This window comes from Gasterosteus aculeatus, chromosome 7 (genome assembly GCF_964276395.1).
Source record: "Gasterosteus aculeatus chromosome 7, fGasAcu3.hap1.1, whole genome shotgun sequence".
NCBI lineage: Eukaryota > Metazoa > Chordata > Actinopteri > Perciformes > Gasterosteidae > Gasterosteus > Gasterosteus aculeatus.
In genome coordinates, this window is record NC_135694.1 from 16,819,829 (window position 1) to 16,837,711 (window position 17,883).

A 17,883-nucleotide genomic window follows, 5' to 3' on the forward strand; every position below is an offset into this window, starting at 1 on the left:
GCCATTATGTCCATACGTCATCCACTCAAACATTGCAAAAGACAAATGGCTGTGATTAAAAACTATTAAAACAAGCTATCTAGTTATTGGATGATCGAGACAAAAATGGCACATTTTGATTTTAAAGTGCGTTGGAGTGTGTGGGTACGAGTTGGTTATTTTTTCAATTTTATTTATGGTGACACACAATTCCATAATCTTGTATTCAGTAGCAATCAAGCAGCCAGTTCAACTTGCATCGGTCCCCTGCACATGCACGAGCTGTCAGCATAACAGACTGCTGCAAAACACCTCTTGATAACACCTCCAATAACAGAATTTGCTTAAAGTTTGCACGCCATAAACAGCCGTCAATCAATTGAGCAAAACAAAAAGGCATTTCAGGTGGTGTGTTCTTATAACACTTAATTTTTAGCTCTTCCAAGTATAGATTGTTTGACACAGGAATGTGGACATCACTTTAGCAAATTTGTGGTTCAGGCTGCCCAAGACCATTTATTGTTTATTCAGATTCAACTTTATTGTCATTGCACATTGAGTACCGAGACAGCGAAATGCAGTTTAGCATCTGACCAGAGGTGCAAAGAAAGCGGTGCAATGCTGATACGCCTGTAATGCATGTTCCTGTGAGTGTGAGAGCTCATTCCCGCCACTGAAAAAAAAGGTCCTGTAAGTCATATTTATGAGATACTATCTCATTATTATGACTTATTTTCTTATTATTATGACTTAGTATCTCATAATCATAAGGAGGGCATGTCAGAGCAATGAACCCTTGAAGAGACAGCAAAAGAGGTGAAGTGAAGAGTTCACAAAGTAAATATATTACAAATATCAGCAGATCAGCAACAGCATGTACAGAGGACAGGTCAGGTAATACAAGTTCCGGAGAGCCTGTGGTTAAAATGATTCAGCACAATGGACAGCGGCCTGCGTGCGCAGACACATTAATAACATTTCAATCCGGAGAGACTTGTTGAAATTTGAACAATGCTTTATTATAACAGGTATAATATGATATTGCAAGTTGTTTGGGGCTTGGACTCCATCCTGCCGCAGGACAGACCCGGGGCCGGGATCTCGAGCCGAGACGAGGCATATCCCCCCCTTGGGAGTCCAGACACTGGTGGTGGTGGTGGTGGTAGAGCCCAAGTTGCATAACTCTCCAGCTATGCCAGGTTCTGCTGTAGATTGGAGGTGTCAGGGGTGGTGGCGGGTCACCTTTGGAGCGTGCTGAAATGACAACTGACAGCAAGAGAGAGGAGAACAGTTTTTAACGTTTGCCTGCCCCAATGCGATTGGTTTACGGTGACGACACCCACGCCTGATACTACTCGACCCCGCCCCTAATCAGCTGGCCGTGCGCCCCCAGGGAGAGAGGAGGCCGCCAGGGAACGGCACAGCCTGTCCAGTCTTCCTGACTGAATTTTCGCCTAAGCTTCATTAAGTTAGTAAAACTATCCTCTGTGTGCGTCATTCATGCATTGCATCTTGCTCCTCTTCTGACAACAGTTCAGTTTTCCTTCACCACATCAGTTGACTTAAGGATTCACCTGTAGACTGTGAAAATCATCTTTTGATAGTTATATTGACACCATAGACACATTACATATTTTTCTACAGTTGTTACCGTTATGACTTTTAGGTGTTAAAACGTTTGAAATTGTGTGCTGATGATAAAGCTGCAGTCACAAAAAAAGATTGTGACATATTTCCTATTGGACAGAAAACTATTCTTTCCAGAGTGCCAGTGGGCTCAGATGGGGCAACAAAAACATCGGCCCACAGCCTTAATTTACTTTCCACGTAACTGTATTTCAGAAAGAATTTACAATAAACACTTCAGGATTTGTATTTTGTTAAAGCATTAAGGTACGAGAGGCTGTACCTTATCGTCCAATAATGTAACAGTTTGGCGGCGTTGTCGGGCCTGACGCGGAGCGGATACCGTAGAGCCTCTGCAGATGATGGTAGAAAGGGAAAGAAAGAGGGAGGAAGGGAGGTAGAAGACGAGGAGAGAGGGAGAGGGTGGGGTCCTGCAGCAGACTGAAGGGTTGCCATGGTGACAGCGCAGCGGAGAGAGGAATGGTCAGACTCGGGGAAAGAAAAATAAAAAAGTGAGAAAATGGAAAAGGGTAAAAGAGAGGAATGAGGAAGAAGAGGAGTTACATTATTAAAGATAAAGTTCTGCTTCAAGTGAGGTGAGCGGTGATGTCAGTAAGAGGCTAGGCACTGAGTCATGAAAGCCAGATGACCTAATTTGTTGTTTAGGCTAAGAAGTCAAAAAAGTAAACGTTACGCAGCACACACGCAGAGTCGATATCAAGAAACATCGTGTACTACTCGCACGCACACACACACACACACACACACACTCAGTAGTAGTGTACTCGGACCTTGTTGCTTAATTATTGCACAGCAGCCTTTTATGTTAATTAGCAACAATGAAAACACACACTGCTCATTTGAATATGAAGGCAAATGGCTTGTAGTCGGCAATCATTCAACCACACTTATCAATTCAGTATTAAGCCCGAAAAAGTTTCTGACTCACCAATTGGTATTTGTACATAAAATCCATCTCCTAGGGAAGACGTCGACTACAGGCCTTCAGTTTACATAGTCTCTTGTTAATTTAATTTTGATTTAAGAGAGAACAAGATGCATCAAAGTACCACAATCAAGACAAAGATGTTAGAAATGGGAAAGAAATATTGTCCTATTTTTGGGCTTGATTAATGAAAATATTTTCTTAGGCCTCAATGAAAGCAGCAAAAAAGCTGCTCAGTGGAACGCTGCGCCCTCAGTAAAAGAGGAGAAAAACAACTGCAACAGTAAATGACAGAAAAGCTTAGTTAAGAGACACACTGAGGTAAAAGCAAACCAAACTCTAGATTATTTTTTCTTAGTATTAAGAAATGTCCACACTGCTATGAGGGAGCATTTAGAAAAGGAGAGAACAAAAATAGCTAAGGTGTGTGACTATTGGACACTCGTAGGTGACACCGGTTGCCCAGAAAAGACAATTCTAAATTAATGATCATGTTCCTCCATAACTGCTCGGTGGGTCAAGAAGTTAACAGCAGTTTTTTTTACTAACATTGTATTCACAATTTCTTTGTTTCTGCTGCCCACACAAGGCCTAAACAGTGAGTCAGTCAAAACAGTGAATTATTTTTCCAACAATGATTTTGCACAAGTACAGTAAGCATAATCAGTACAATGAGTGTACACACATATTTATACTAAAATAGTTCTTTAAGACACTTTTTGACTGTCAGAAAAAGAAGTGACCACTTCTGATGACCCATCCTGCCTGACACGTCGAGAGAGTGCTGTTTGACTTTACTTTAGCAAACCTTGACCCGCATTTAGAACTAAATTATCAACTAGCAGGACGGCACAATGATGATATTGTGCGGTTGTTTCATCTTTTCTCCTCTCGAGAATGAATCATCCCACCACACACACACACACGTGTGTGTGCGGCTCTTCCGTTAAATGCTCCCACTGTGCCACCCTGGGAGCAGGACGGCTGAGGACGAAAATAAAAGTCAACCCTTTCTCCGCTGACCGCCGCTCGAACCACAGGCCCTTTTGCACGCCGTATAAATGTTTTGACAAGAGGAAGCCAACAGGCTCTCTCCTCTCGCGCTTATTAAAACTGTAATTGTCCGTCACTAAACGTGTATAACGATGAGCAACACCTCGGGGGGAAAAAAAGGATGGAGCTTATTTGTTTATTTGACTCCCGGCTCCAAAATGTGCAGCGGAAAGCCCTGTCCCAGCTCAGGGGCTATTGAGATAGAGGTTGGAAATTTAAAATATACTAACCTCATATTTGACTGGTGCTGACCATAAGGCAGGCGTATAAATCACAGGCTGAACTAAATCAACAAACAGATATCTGGGTTTATTTGTGTCTCACTGTGCAGCGCACTCATAGCTGATATCCATATGGCTTTACGGATGTATCGACCTCACAATTGTCGCCTTTTTAAATTTTAAAACAGCTAGGATGGAAAGAGCTCAGGTAACGAGGAGGGGATTTGTATAGTAGGGAAATATATATAAATTCATGTATACGGTGGATGCCCTGATTGCATCTTGGCTCTTTGATGTCCCCCATGCCCTCTGCTTGCCTTGGTGGGTGGGGAAAATACAAAACCACCCCAGGTGGTTTGGAGCAACAACACTAAGATGCTGTTGGAGTTCAATTTTCAGATCGTACTGGCTGCCAGAAATTCCAGCTACAAATCCAAAACAAGTGAGTCCTTCATTAATGTATAATAACCTTTAAATGGTGCGGTTTGAAATATTTCTAAGAGAGTTGTACTCTGTTGAACTTAAAAGTCAATTTCAACGTTGAAGTTAAAACTTTTGAACTTTGGTTTGAATTTATAAAGAAAATGCAATTTGATATCTAAATGAGTTCAATTGGTTTTAAAAACTTAAATGTTTAAGTGAAGACGTCTGGTGCCATCCATAATGAAGCCCATAGATTATTAATTAAATACTGGTATCGGATTGGTACCCGATATTGGCTGATGTCCAAAGCCCAGCTGTCGGTATGACTGCTCCCTGGTAAAAGTTCAAACCCAGGCTAAGTTATTTTTTTTTTTGTCTGTCTCCTTTCTGACGTCTCTCATTCTTTGCTGATCAGAGTCAAAGCAAGAATCATCATACAAAACAGTGTTTCACTGTAGCAACATCCTTATAATCCAAATTTCTTCACCACGCACCCTGCCTGTTTTTCTGGTTAAAATCCGTCTGTCAGCTGATGGTTATTTATGGCGCCGCTGACCTGCCTGCTGGATAATTAATAATAGTCTGATTCATCCCAGTCCAAATGTACATGGTCTGCTCTGAGGTAGGACACAGCACAGCTAGCACAGAAAATCCCCAGAGATTTAGTGCTCTCTGACTCCAAGCGCAGCCTGCAGAAGCCCAGCAGCCCACAGTGCTCCTCCTGGAATAATTACCCCATCACATTTTGTCAAAGGGAGACAGAGCGGTCACGGGAAGTATGTGCCATGTTGTTATTTTGCGATAATGGTAAAAAGTTTGAAGGTATGTGAGGGGGTAGTGTTTGCACCAATAACATTCCAAGGCTTCTCATATAAATCTACAATTAAACCGTTTCAATGACCTATGTTTTCTTTAGTTTTTTGTCTTGTCTCAATGTCACTCCTAAAAGTCTGGAGAGGAACTTAAATAAATGAACGGACGTGAGAACAGATTGTATTACCATCTTGAAAAAGACCAAAACTTCTTCTCTCTACCCAGGAGTCACTGGGGAGCCAGGAGAGGGACACCCCGCCTGTCTTTGGCTGCACGATGGTGTATCTGGTCTGTATCTACGCCGCTGCCGCAGGTCATTTCCAGACATGAGCTCTTGTCTTTCCTGCAGCTGGTCACCTAAACGCCATGTTGGACGTTAGGTGATACCTCTGTTTATTGAAGAGGAAAATACTAATAGAGGAAAAGGATCTTGAAGAACAGCCAAGGTAGGGCCGTATTAAAAAGCAGGGATCCTGAAGGGTGGAAAAATGTCTGGCTCTAAGGTAGACTAAAGGTGAAACGGTTTTAAAGGTTGTAAAAGTTGTTGCTATGCGTAACCTTTTTATTTCAGAGGGGCGCTCTCGTGAATCTTAGGTATTGGGACCAATAATGCTGCATACTGAATATTATTTATTACCATTGGTTATCCAGGTCCACTTTCCTTACTACTGCACTACATCACTTTCATGGAGCTGCACATGTTCACACTTGGGAGCTGCCCAGCAGGACTGGAGTGGTTGTAGAGAAATGCCTCACTAAGGACACTGAATGATGAGTACTTGCAGTGGAAGCAGAGAGTTCCCTGACAAACGTAATAAGACAGTTCAGCACTCTGAAGCAGAGCCCTGTCAAAAAACACACTTGTCAGACGCCAAATTACTACTACCATATACTGATTGAATTAAAAAAAGGCCATCATTCATCACAAAAATCTGAGCTCCCACAAAAAAATATAATATTTTGAAATGAACACCTTTATAACACCCTCTCACTGCTGCAGCTCCAAAAATGCACATAGTACCACTAGCTATTTTTCTTCTAGTTCCAACTCCAATCTGACTTGGCTGCGATTCTAGGAGAGGAAAAGAGGCCAGAAATGTTTCTAAAATATTCCAAAGGTTTCAAAGCTAATCACTGTTCATGATTCCTTGGAATTATGGTGCAAATCCAGCGCCGACCCAACCTGGTATTTGGACTGGATGGACATTTCTAGAATTATTTCACAAAATCTGAGTCATGGACAGTCAGAGCTCTGGAACCACGGCCAAGATGGACCATGGCCACATTGAATACTTTTCTCCTGGACTCCCAAATACTCAACAACCACTGACTTCTAGGACACATTTAATACATGTTAAGAGATAGGAGCGCTGACACTAACAGTAAATCCCTCTGAGAACCAACCATCCCCCCATCCCACCCTTTCTGTGTGTATTGCATGGGACCCAAGGGAGTGCTTTGTTGGACAGCTTGCCAACTTTTTTCTATAGTAAAACAATTTCCTACCAATGTTTGTGTTCTCATGTTGGTCAACCGCTGCACTATTCAATTAGATATTGCTATTAAAGCTCAGATGACATTTGGTAAACACCGCTATGTAGCAGCTTCAATCAATATCAATCAATACTACTACATCTATGTGAAAGAGGTTGAGGTTTACAAAGCTTTGAAGCATCTTCAAGGTCATTGTTTTAGTTTTTCAGCCGACAGTTTCCGTTTCTCGATTCACTTTCACACGTGGAGACCAAATATGGAGTCGAACAGGAGGAGTAAATACTAGATGCTTTTACCAGGCAACCTGAGACAGCGCTTCATGTAACAGCTAATGGTGCTCCGTGTAAATGATCGTCCATTTACCAAGCTAGTCAACTTTATGAGGCAATAATATGTCAGTGCTGTGTTCACAGCGTGCTTCCTGAAGGTTATTAAATGTTTATAATATGTCAGGTCTTAATGTTGATTCTGCAACCGGAAGCCAGTCATTGATACCACTTCAGGCGTATTTGCAAATTGCGCTTTCCCTGTCATGCATATTCATTCAAGGGACGGTTAAGGGGAATGTGGGACCTTCCCATAAGGAGATGGTAGGGGATGCATATAGTGTGCCTCATGTATTCTGCGCTGTTTACAGAAACCGCCCATGAAAGCGTGAAATTCTGCACCTCTTAAAGCAGGTGTAAACAAGAATGCGGGTTTCCTCACATGTGCTTCCTGGTGAAACAGCAGCAGTAATCCGAGCCAGACGGCGACATGGACCAAGGAGACGAGCTGAAAGGATTTTTGCCACATGGATTTCAGTTTTTCACACAAAATAGTTACGCATTTGACACAAATTGAGCAGCCATGCAATTTTACAGTGACTCTCAGCGTCCATCTTTCATTCCAGCAGTTGTTAAACTCCTTGCTAGAATATAATTATTGGCATCAGGATCATTTCAAACAGGCATCAGCAGTGGGAATATAGCAGTCTGCACACAGCCGTATCACAGCAACAGTACTTAACGCTTTGCTACAGCGAACTAGTCGATTTACATTTCCCCACCACTGTTATGCCCAAATCACACAACAATTTTGATGTCACTGAATTTTTGTTTTCACTGTTTTGACTGTTGCTGATCCGTGACATAAAGAGGGAAGGAGGTCTGTTCATTTGGGTGTTTTAATGCTCGCAATGTGCGGTATAGTGGGTGGAGAAAGGCGCTGATTACATGATTAGCTGCACGTTTTGAAAATACAACGTTAGCTGAAGTATCACAGCGAGTGCTGTCTGCGTATTTGCCGTGGCGCTGATGTACGTACACAAGTCCCTTAGTATCTAAATATTTTGGTAATCTCAGCAAAGAATAAAGAGACTGAACAGGCCTCTGATTTGTCAATCTTTGCCCAGGCTGTGCAGACTAAATTCGAGGGAGCACAATGGAGGTGGGATGTAGCTGACAGGAATTGGCTGTTAAAATGTGGAACAGGAAGAGGACCATAAAATGTAGCCCAATGGATGACCTGCTGAAAAGGCATCCACACTTTACAGGTTTGGACACTCTGCTCAGAACGCCATTGTTTGTCTGTGATAGAAATTCAGACTTTAATAGGTTGCAGAAAGTGTCCTACTTACAGACCAGATGTTGTTCATGTTTTTACACTTTTTTACACTAGATTGTGAGGTGGCTTTAAATGGAATTGTCGGGTGTCGAGTTTTTAAAATTATTTTCTACAGAGGAAACCTAATAGCTATGGGGTCGAAGTAATCAGTATAAGTGGTATTATTATAGACAAATGTATTTTTTAGTCAATGGAATTTTAAAAAGTGAACTAATTAATCGCACATTTTGAAATTGATCAATCTCGATTAATGGCGATTAATGAATGTTGTTGTTACAATGTTGTTTATAATGAGTTATAGTTTAGAGTTTATTATTACGAGACTAAATCTTAAAAGTAATGAGTAATCACTTTAGAAAGTGTGTATTTTAAACAGCGACCGTTACGTTTCCGTGGTCAACTTCCGGTTTAAACAAACAAACGTTAACCACGTCAGAATATTTTGTTGCATTAATCTAGGCCACAAAAATCGTCTGTGCATTAATGCATTAATGTTGACCTCATTTCTTCCCACATTTTATTCAGATTACCCTCTTATTAAGATCAGTGCAGCTGTTTCACACATTGAAATGAATGTACAAATTAAATTACTGTTCTTCCAATAAAAACAATAATACAGTGCAGTACTGTGTAAAAATATAACTTCAAACAGTATTGTGATGTTTGCAAATACAGTATCGTCATTAGTGCAAATAGGCTCCTAAGCTACAGCTTGGCTCGGATGCACTGCATTTTAACAGGCTTAAAGGCTATCAATGCTGGAGTGGGTGCAGATTTTGAAAACAAAGTATTTATGAAATACAGTATCATGGGAGGTTTTGATCACAGTAATATCTCAGATACAATGGCAAAGATAGCCATCAAGGCATTTGTACCCCCCCCCCCCCCCCCCCCACCATTCCCTCTAAAGAAAGAGAGTGAATTAAGTTACATACTGACAAGAGATTTTGCAGCATACCCCTGACCACCGTATCTAAAGCCACTTGCTGCGTGAGATGCTTGCTTACCCGGTAGCCTTTTCTAAGCACCCTACATTCAGAAAGCCATGGCGGATCACCTTTCTCTAGCTGTGGTATGCCCTCCGCCAGCTGTCACTGGAATGACCTCTAATTATCACTGAGCTCCGGGCTTTAATGTCCTTTTGAGTGGGTGTTTGTTTATGCCTGTGTTCCAACTCTCAACATGACCAAATGAATAGGAGCGCTAGTGTGTGTGGACACGTGTGTACACATTATGTGAATGCCTTTGTGTGTGAATGTGTGGCACATAAAAGTTAGGCAGCTTTAACACCTTTTACAACAAACAAACAACAAACATGGGTTGTTCTGCCCTCCCATACACTGTCTGTAGTTGGAGACACATACACACACATGCATGCCACTTGTCAACCTGCGGTGCCAGCTTGATCTTGTCTTTCTAGCAGCTCATAACGGCAGCCCCTTCACACTCACAGGTCCCGCTCAGATCTCATTACACTGTATTACAGCTAAGCCCACCCTGCGATCCCACAATGGAAACCCCCACTGATCTGCAGGTATGGCTAAAAAACCATCAACTCCAGCTCTGACATCTTATGTTGATAAAAAACAGTGAGAGCTCCCAGGGATCGGTGTGATACCAGCTGCTCAGGATGGAGTTCCTCCACTACAATGACTAACGAGCGCATGGGGCCGTGGACCTGGAGGGTCCTCGTCTCTTTGCTCACAGCGGGAGCAGCTCAGCTCATAAGGTTGAGAAATGGTTTGAAGAAAAACAAGATATTCTGAATGAAATCTCACAGTAGGTAAAAATCTCCAGCTTACGCTGGCAGGACTAAATCGAGACAAAGGAGGGCTTGATTAATTAGCTAGTTTTTTTTTGACTCCCTGTGTCAACGCTGGTATTTTTAGAGCAAACACCAAGCAGTTCCTTCAACAGCTGTGACCCACCTAGAATGAGCGCTGTTATTAGTTCATGGTCACCTTCCCGTCTCGGCAACGGCCGGCTTGGGTGTGAGAGTGAGCCAGGCCCACACACACACACACACACATAGACACACTCATCTTTCCCTTGTTTCTCCTCATCTTCCCTTGTATTCTCATCTCTTCCGCGCTAGTGTTTTCTTCTTACATACTTTTCCCTTGGCTTCCTTCTCTTTATTTTCTTTTCCTCTCTCTTCTTATTTCTGTCACTTCTTACTTTCTCATTCTCTTTTTAAAAGCTCTTTATAACTTCCTTCTTCCCCCTTTGCCCCTGTCTGCCTTTTCTCTGAACTCTTTCCTTTCCACCTCATACCGCTCTTCTCCCTTCTTCTTTGTTTATCCCTTCTGCCTCCACCACCGAGCCTCAAGGACATCTGAACTCACGCTGTGTCTTTGTACCTGTCTCATAAAGTGACAGGCAGACACTGACAGGAGGAAGGGGGGGGTCACACACAGAACTTAATGTGTACATTGTGACCGATCCTAAATGCTGCTGCCTCTGTAGTGACAGGCCGCTGAGCGCTGCGGTTGATGGGACGCAGTTAAAGTTACAGCGGCAGATGGAAAAGCGTTACAGAGAGGCATTCACAGCTACTTTCACATGCCCTCTGCATTTGTGCTGCAGAAACATATACACAGCGAGGTATTGAAAGCAGAGGGGCGTACATATAATCTGCTCAAACACGTCCTGGGCCACCAGGAGAGGGAGGCTCGTAGCTTTCCCACATTGCACCTTGGTGAATTTTGACCCGATCACGCTCGCTCTCTACCCTTCCTTCATTTGTCTTTTGCTTTTGTTTTTCCCCTTTTCGGAACCCAGTATCTTGACACCTCTGTGCCGCCACCCTGACAGCTGATTTATTACCATGAGGTGCAAAAGGGAGTCCCTCCCTGACGGATGTGCAGCACCGAGGTGTGGGGAGATGGCAGCTAGCGTGGTGTTACACCACAGGCGCTTGCGGTTTGCATTGTTGCACCGTAGCACCGACGTCATTCGACATTCATACCTGCCTCATGCCCCGCAAAACTGGCTGATCTCATTACCATTCAGCAGGCGGACAAATAAATTCATGGCTGTGTAAGAGTTTATAGGGCTCCCTGGATGTTATTTATCCCTGTAGCCGGAGGGAGATCCCATGTGAATACAAGGCATTCAGGGGTTAATGTGAAATCCTCCTCATTCCCCTCATACAGCATGATTTACTCCTCGGACTTAAGTTGTAGCACATGTGTCTCGCATGGACAGAGTAGTCAGATATGACTGCTGCCCCTGGTGCCTTGGGACTCGTTTGTTAAGGGCCCATAGGGGTCCGAAAAAAAAATCGGACCCTACAATTGGCAGAGTTTGCCATTGTTCGTATCAGTTGTTGTACCTTAAAAGTTCTTTGGGTCACTCAAGTGGGAGGCTTCAACTCAAGTACCAACAACTGGTGAGCTGTCACGCTGACAACCATCCCAGTAGCCACAAAGGCAGAATGCAAGCGCCAACAACGGCGTGACTTTTGTGTTGATACCGAGAACATTCATTGAATGTGTCATTTTATCACCGGAGAGTCTTGACTGGAGGCTACAAATCTGTAAGAGCCACTAAGCTGAGCAGCAAAGGTCTCTATGCCGAATCCTTGTCGAGGCTTAAAATACACCACTGTCCTTGTTGAAGGGTTAATTTGCAACCTCCTTTGCCATTGTTCATGCCCGTCTCCAGTATCCACTTGGCTTCTATTCTTAGCTACATTCTCGCTGAGATTATGGTAACATGTTATCTATTGTTGCTCATACAGCAGCTACAGCATCCGTCGCTGCAGGACAACCGCGGGCCAGTCAGTGGAAGTCACGGTTGTCTTTACACGCACTCTGCAACCGGGGTAATGTTACATGCTGGTTTGATGAAGCTGGCGCAGAATGATGAATGCAGTTTGGAGGGAATCTATACAGAAGCTTTACTATAAAGGATCCTCATCATTTTATTAGTTCACTAATCATTCAAATAATTCTAGCAGGCCTCCCTTTTGCGGTGGAAATCTCTTAAAAGCAGGTGTAAACCAGAATGCGGGTTTCCTTACATGTGCCTCCTGGTGAAATGACAGCAGTCATCCGAGCCAAAGGCCAAGGAGATGAGCTGAAAGGATTTTTGCCACAAGGATCCAACTTTTTTAGTTGGGTGAAGTCATTACATGTTACAGATGAAGCAGCCATGCAGTATTACAGTTGCTGGAAGAAATCAAAGACGACGTCGAATCACCGACTCAGCGTTCACATTCCATTCCGTAAACTCCTCGCTACATTACAATTATTGATGATCATTTCAAACAGTCGTAGCATCAGGAGTGGGAATATCGCAGTCTGCACACAGCCGTAACACAGGACAAGTACTTAACACTTAAAGCGTGTTACTTGATACACACATTTCCCCACCAGTCAAATAACACACTTTGCAGTCACTGAATATTTGTTTTCGCTGTTTTGACTTTGGCTAATCCATGATATAAAGAGAGAAGGAGGTCCATTGAAGTGCACGTTTAAATGCTCGCAATGTGCGGTACAGCGGGCAGAGAAAGGCGCTGATTACCCGATGAACTGTTTTGTAAATACAGCGAAGTATCACAGTGTGCGCTTTCTGCAGGTCTGCTGTGGCGCTGATGTACGTATATGAGGCCCTCTGTGTCTTCCTCGGGTTTACAGCTTGTTCACGGGGAACCCTGTAAATTGAATCTAATGGATTTTTTCTTAAAAACGTTTTTTATTTACTCGCGTCGCATCAAAACATTTCCGATAATCTGAAACATTTAAGTGAAATAAATATGAAAAAAAAGAAACCAGCAAATACTTTTTCCTGGCATTATATGACATCAGGGCTTGGGGCTGGACGGTTCAAACTTGTGGCTCTGAGCAAGGAGATAGTTAGTTGTTGTTTGCTTAAACCAAGTACTTTTGTTGCCAAGACCCAGGCAAGAACCATTGTTACCAAAAGCTACCAAAAAGTAGTTTGGTTGACTAAACCTAAGCTTTGCAGATATTTTTTTGTCATGGCAAATAGTTGAGATATCATTTCATAATCAGTGTGCTTAAGAGGTGCTGGCAGGAAGATTATTCTAGCCCTTTGGAGAGCGATAAGCTGTAAAAGTGTAATAATGACCTTGAAAGAATAATAAATGGTGTATTGGTTAAAGAGGCGTGACGAAAGCCAGTTTTCAGCTGATCATTCCTGACTGGCCAGTCAGTCTCACAATTCGGACACACGCACAGTAACATCACAGTCGCAGGCGCATAGCCATGAACACTAAAATATATGTTCTGTATCTATAAAAATATACTAGGAGTATGCAACAGTACATACAAAATATACAAAGACACAAACTACTTAAAAGCACATTTAATGCTAATGTTCAGTCTCACCGCACATGGCAGGAAGATGTACACAGATAACGAGAAAACTGAAGACTGAATGTGCAATAAATCTGTCTTTAAGTAGGAAGGTCCCTTTCTTCCACTGAAGAAAATCAGGAGCCAAAGTCAGGTCACGTCAGTCAGTCGGTCGGTCGCCTCCCTGCAGTGATCAGGTGGAATATGTTCATACTCCAGAGCAGTTGATTCCTTTTCTCCCACCGCGCACCATCTGGTCTTTCTGTGTATTTGTTCATCTGTAATACGATCCTGCCTTGTAACAAACAAATGATGAATTCCTCTTCCTGTTTTGGTTGAAGATCCTCAATTGTGCAATAAGTCAGGCCTGCGCCTCTAGCGCCAAAGAACAAACAGAGCCCAGGAACTCTGTTTACTTACATTACACCAGGAAGTGAAATCTGTTCAAACTCATTAGAGTAACATGAATCTAAAAGTGAAACACAGGGGAAAACATGTATTAGCATTAAAGAGTGACTGATGTTTCTTTTCCTCTCTGCCATTGTCTTCCGAGGGCAGTTGTATATATCTGGCATACAGTCAATGTAGGCTTTTTATTTTCCTTTCATAGACGCGTGCTGACAGTGTAATGTTTTATTTATCCAGTCCGCTAGGGAACCTCGTGTAAAACCAATCTTGTTTCTCTGGTGGCCCTCATGATGTTGCTACACTACAGGCACGCAGGTAAAGGTTCAACCCGTTTCATGGTCATCTTGAACAAAGTCATATGTCTTCACGCTAACTCAGTTAGCCTCAAGACGGCGCATTGTTTCCTATGAGGAATGACTTCCAGTTCTGATTATAAAGCCACATATGCCTCCAATAAGAAGTGGAGCGAAACGGGGGTCAGAGGTGATCAACATCAAAAGATGGAGATACAAATCTGGCGATGTCAATATTAGTCGGATAGGAGGTACGTGAACTTTGAAGGATACATCTCTAGATGCCCTCAACCCTCAGGACTTTCAGAGCGGACTGCGCTGCCCGGCTCAACCCTCACCCCTGTTCTTTTTAACTCCTCCTGCACTGCAGCCTCCATCACATCCATCTCATCTGCACCAGTGCCGTTAGGCAGCTCGGGCTCATCCAGCAGCTGGCCTCAGAGATCGACATACCACCTTTCCTCTACACTTCTCCGTCTCATTGCGAAGCCCCCATTCAGTCCACAAATAACAAATAGTTGACCTCATCTGACAGATGGCTCACTGTGAAACTTGAGGAAGAAGATATTATCCTGTCTGCAGAACTACTAATGGCCTATTGTCATTAAGATTTTATTGTGATACAGAAAAAATGTAATGTATTTACCAAGTGCTTGCAGATACTGACTGACACTACAAGCCTATTAATCCAACGTGACACAGCGATATGGATATTCCATGCAATCACAAAAAGTCAGACTGATGATATTACAATAATATTTTAATTTGTTAAAAGTCAGAAAATAGTGCCTTTATTTATTTGTGATGGCTCCCAGGTCCCAATGAGCTGTGTGTCTTTATATTTTAAGCTGCATCCCAAACCTTAAATTCTGACTGACAGCTATGTTTGCAGGAAAAGAAATACCACCGGGTTCACGTTTCACATTTTCGCAGCAGAGAGTACAGTTGAGTTGACCCCGCGCAGCGGAGCTTTAGCAAGCAAACTGTGTGCCTGCATTCAGACCTCAGATCAGTCCTTGTTAACAGCTTCCCCGCCGTTCGGCTGAAGGAAGGTCTTCTCGATGCATAGGACACATCAGTTGTGTATCCTGAATTCCTGAAATAAATTGCTGTTTTTTACAGTTTACGTGTGATTTAGAGTTAGGATTTACTGAGTTAGGGTTGGATCTTGTAAACGTAATTTGTAACAATATATATTAGAGTGGAGTCATTTTGTATAAAAAATACTCAAAATGCTTTCTCCATGAATCAAAATACAATTCATGAGTTCAGTCTTCAGATCTTCAAGTTCAACTGATTGTCTGTCAAGGTAAATATTTGATCTGAGGGATAGATGTCATTTAGCTTGATGTTTAATTTATGTCTGCACAGATGGAACCACAGATGGAACCAAGCTCTTAACCTGTGTGCAACTGGTGTTAATTCTATATTTTGCATTTACAGTATACATAGGCCTAATGTGTGATGCTGTGTGGAGGACCTCCTGCCAGCATGAACCAGAGGCCTCGCTGTTCTGTCGGTGGGATCCAACACAGGCACCACGCTGCTGGAGACCCAGACCATCTTTGCTGGGACCGCTGGTGGGTAGAGAGGCATGGGAGAACCAGAACCAGGACTGAGCCGGAAAAACTGTCAGACACCGCTGAAGTAAAAAGGGGGTTTGCTGAGTGCTCGGGAAACACTACCGCTTGTATCCACAGGGACCGCTAAAATCAACAGAACATTGCAAGAATAATGAGAACATGTCAGCGGAAGGTAGAAGTGAACCAGATCAACTGGCAGCAGCGATACAGAGAGCTCTACTAGAACACGATATGTCTTTACAGTAACTGACATATGGAAATAAAATTTAAAATAAGCAAAGCGCTCTTTAATCTAAAATGAGTTACTGTGTCAAGTGTGAAAATACTCACATTATAGCTGATGTTACAGCTGCGGCCTACAGTATATTTGTCATGAAGCTACATAAGCACGAGTGCTTTGTGTACTATGCAGTATATGTTGAGTAGTAGACAGAGCATTTTGCAATACGACCACTTGAATCAACCTCCTCATTAGACTGCAATCAGACTTTAACATGGCTCAGTGTTGTTTTATAGTGCACGTGTGACTTATGTGTGACTGGTCAGTTACTCAATGTACACTTACTTTAATGTACTCTTGATAGATCTGAACGATTTCACCCCTTGCTCCGCTGCTCGCCATGGCAACGTCATTAGACATTATTGTTATGATAACCAGGACAAAATCTTTGGAATGTCAAAGGACGGGGGAACGTTTGATTAAATGCATCAATCTCTATTAGGAGGCCATACATGAAGTCTGTGCTTAATACGTACAGATGGTGAAAGGTGGTGCACTGCTGGTGCAAATTAAAGTGACGTTTATCCAACTTATCACTGGAACAGACCGTCTTGTCACTGAATCTGAATATTTATGGGGAATATGAGGGAATTTCTCGCTTTGAAAAATGTTTTTCCTCTGCCAAGCAGTTCAGTACGTGTTCCATGAACTTTGGTTTTATCACCTCTGAATAAGAGCTTTGTGACAGCTGCATGGCACACTGTGCACTATTTCTGATTCGGCCATTTATAACTGAAAAGTATACTTTCGGGTTAGCCACAGTCATCCCATGTTTTCTCTGTGCACTCTACCTCTGCATGCTACCTGTTATATGTAACATTCACTGACATGCTGCCATGTGCTTTCCATCCTCAGTCCCCCGGATGAAGTGTGGTCAGTCTGCTTTTCTTCGGAGAAGAACGATAATGTGTCCGAAGTTCCTGATAAAGCATTGAGCCCAAACATGGTTGGCATTGCCTGCTAGCATTGCCCCGCATAGCTTATCTCACCCTTCCCCTCCCTGCTGCTGGTGATATGCAGCCTACCAGTCAATGTTGGAAGCAGCCCAATTGGACAGTGTCTCGAACACTGCATAATGAGAAAATGTACAGGATTGGTTCTGTATCATTCAGTATCTGTTAGATAAGTGCTATTTGAACTGGCTTACTATTTTACCAGAGGATAATAGTTTTATGTTAAAAGATCAATATTTGGATACGCCATCCTCTTCGCTATTAATACTGCGGTTATTTATGGAAGAAAACCTATATTGAATATATTGCATATATAAATCTTAATTTCTTTCACTTTATATATTGTGATTGTCACGCTTCACAACACAGAAGGCAAACCCCTCGAGAAAACCCAGTAAACCTGTTGAATCCACCAGCAACCTGGAAGCAGCAATTCCACCATGTGAGTTGAGACAATAGGAGGTTAAAGCAGTGCTTGGTCAGAGGGAAATGGTCTCTATTGAAGGATGGGCCATCCTGCAGAATCCCCCCCCCCCCCCTGTCCCCCCCACCCGCAGAAGCATGGCATACATGCTATACTATAGCAAAGTGTGATGCCAGTTTGTTGGCAGTCTCTTTTTATTCCGCTTACATCACACTTCTGGGCATATTGTGCAAACATAACAATGAAGTGTGTATTCTCACATCAAAATCTAATCATCTTTTCTTCATGTAAAACTCTTATGTGCTTACATAAACTAGCACCAACCAATGACATCATATCTCATGAAATCCATCACTGAACCTAAAATGCACCAGAGTGTGTGCGAGGAGCCGCTGTATCACGCTACATAAAAGGCCCCCTCTTTTGAGCTGTGCAATCCAATGCAAAGGCTTTGATTT

At 42.8% G+C, this 17,883-nt stretch overlaps 1 long non-coding RNA gene across 1 annotated transcript; it reads right to left on the reverse strand.

Annotated features, from left to right (window-relative positions):
- Window positions 1–973: 973 nt before the first annotated feature.
- On the reverse strand, window positions 974–5,806 carry LOC144410343 (uncharacterized). Its single transcript, XR_013468351.1, has 2 exons — window positions 1,889–5,806; window positions 974–1,245 (listed from the first exon to the last, which is right to left on the reverse strand). It is a non-coding gene; the product is annotated as an uncharacterized LOC144410343 (long non-coding RNA).
- Window positions 5,807–17,883: the final 12,077 nt, after the last annotated feature.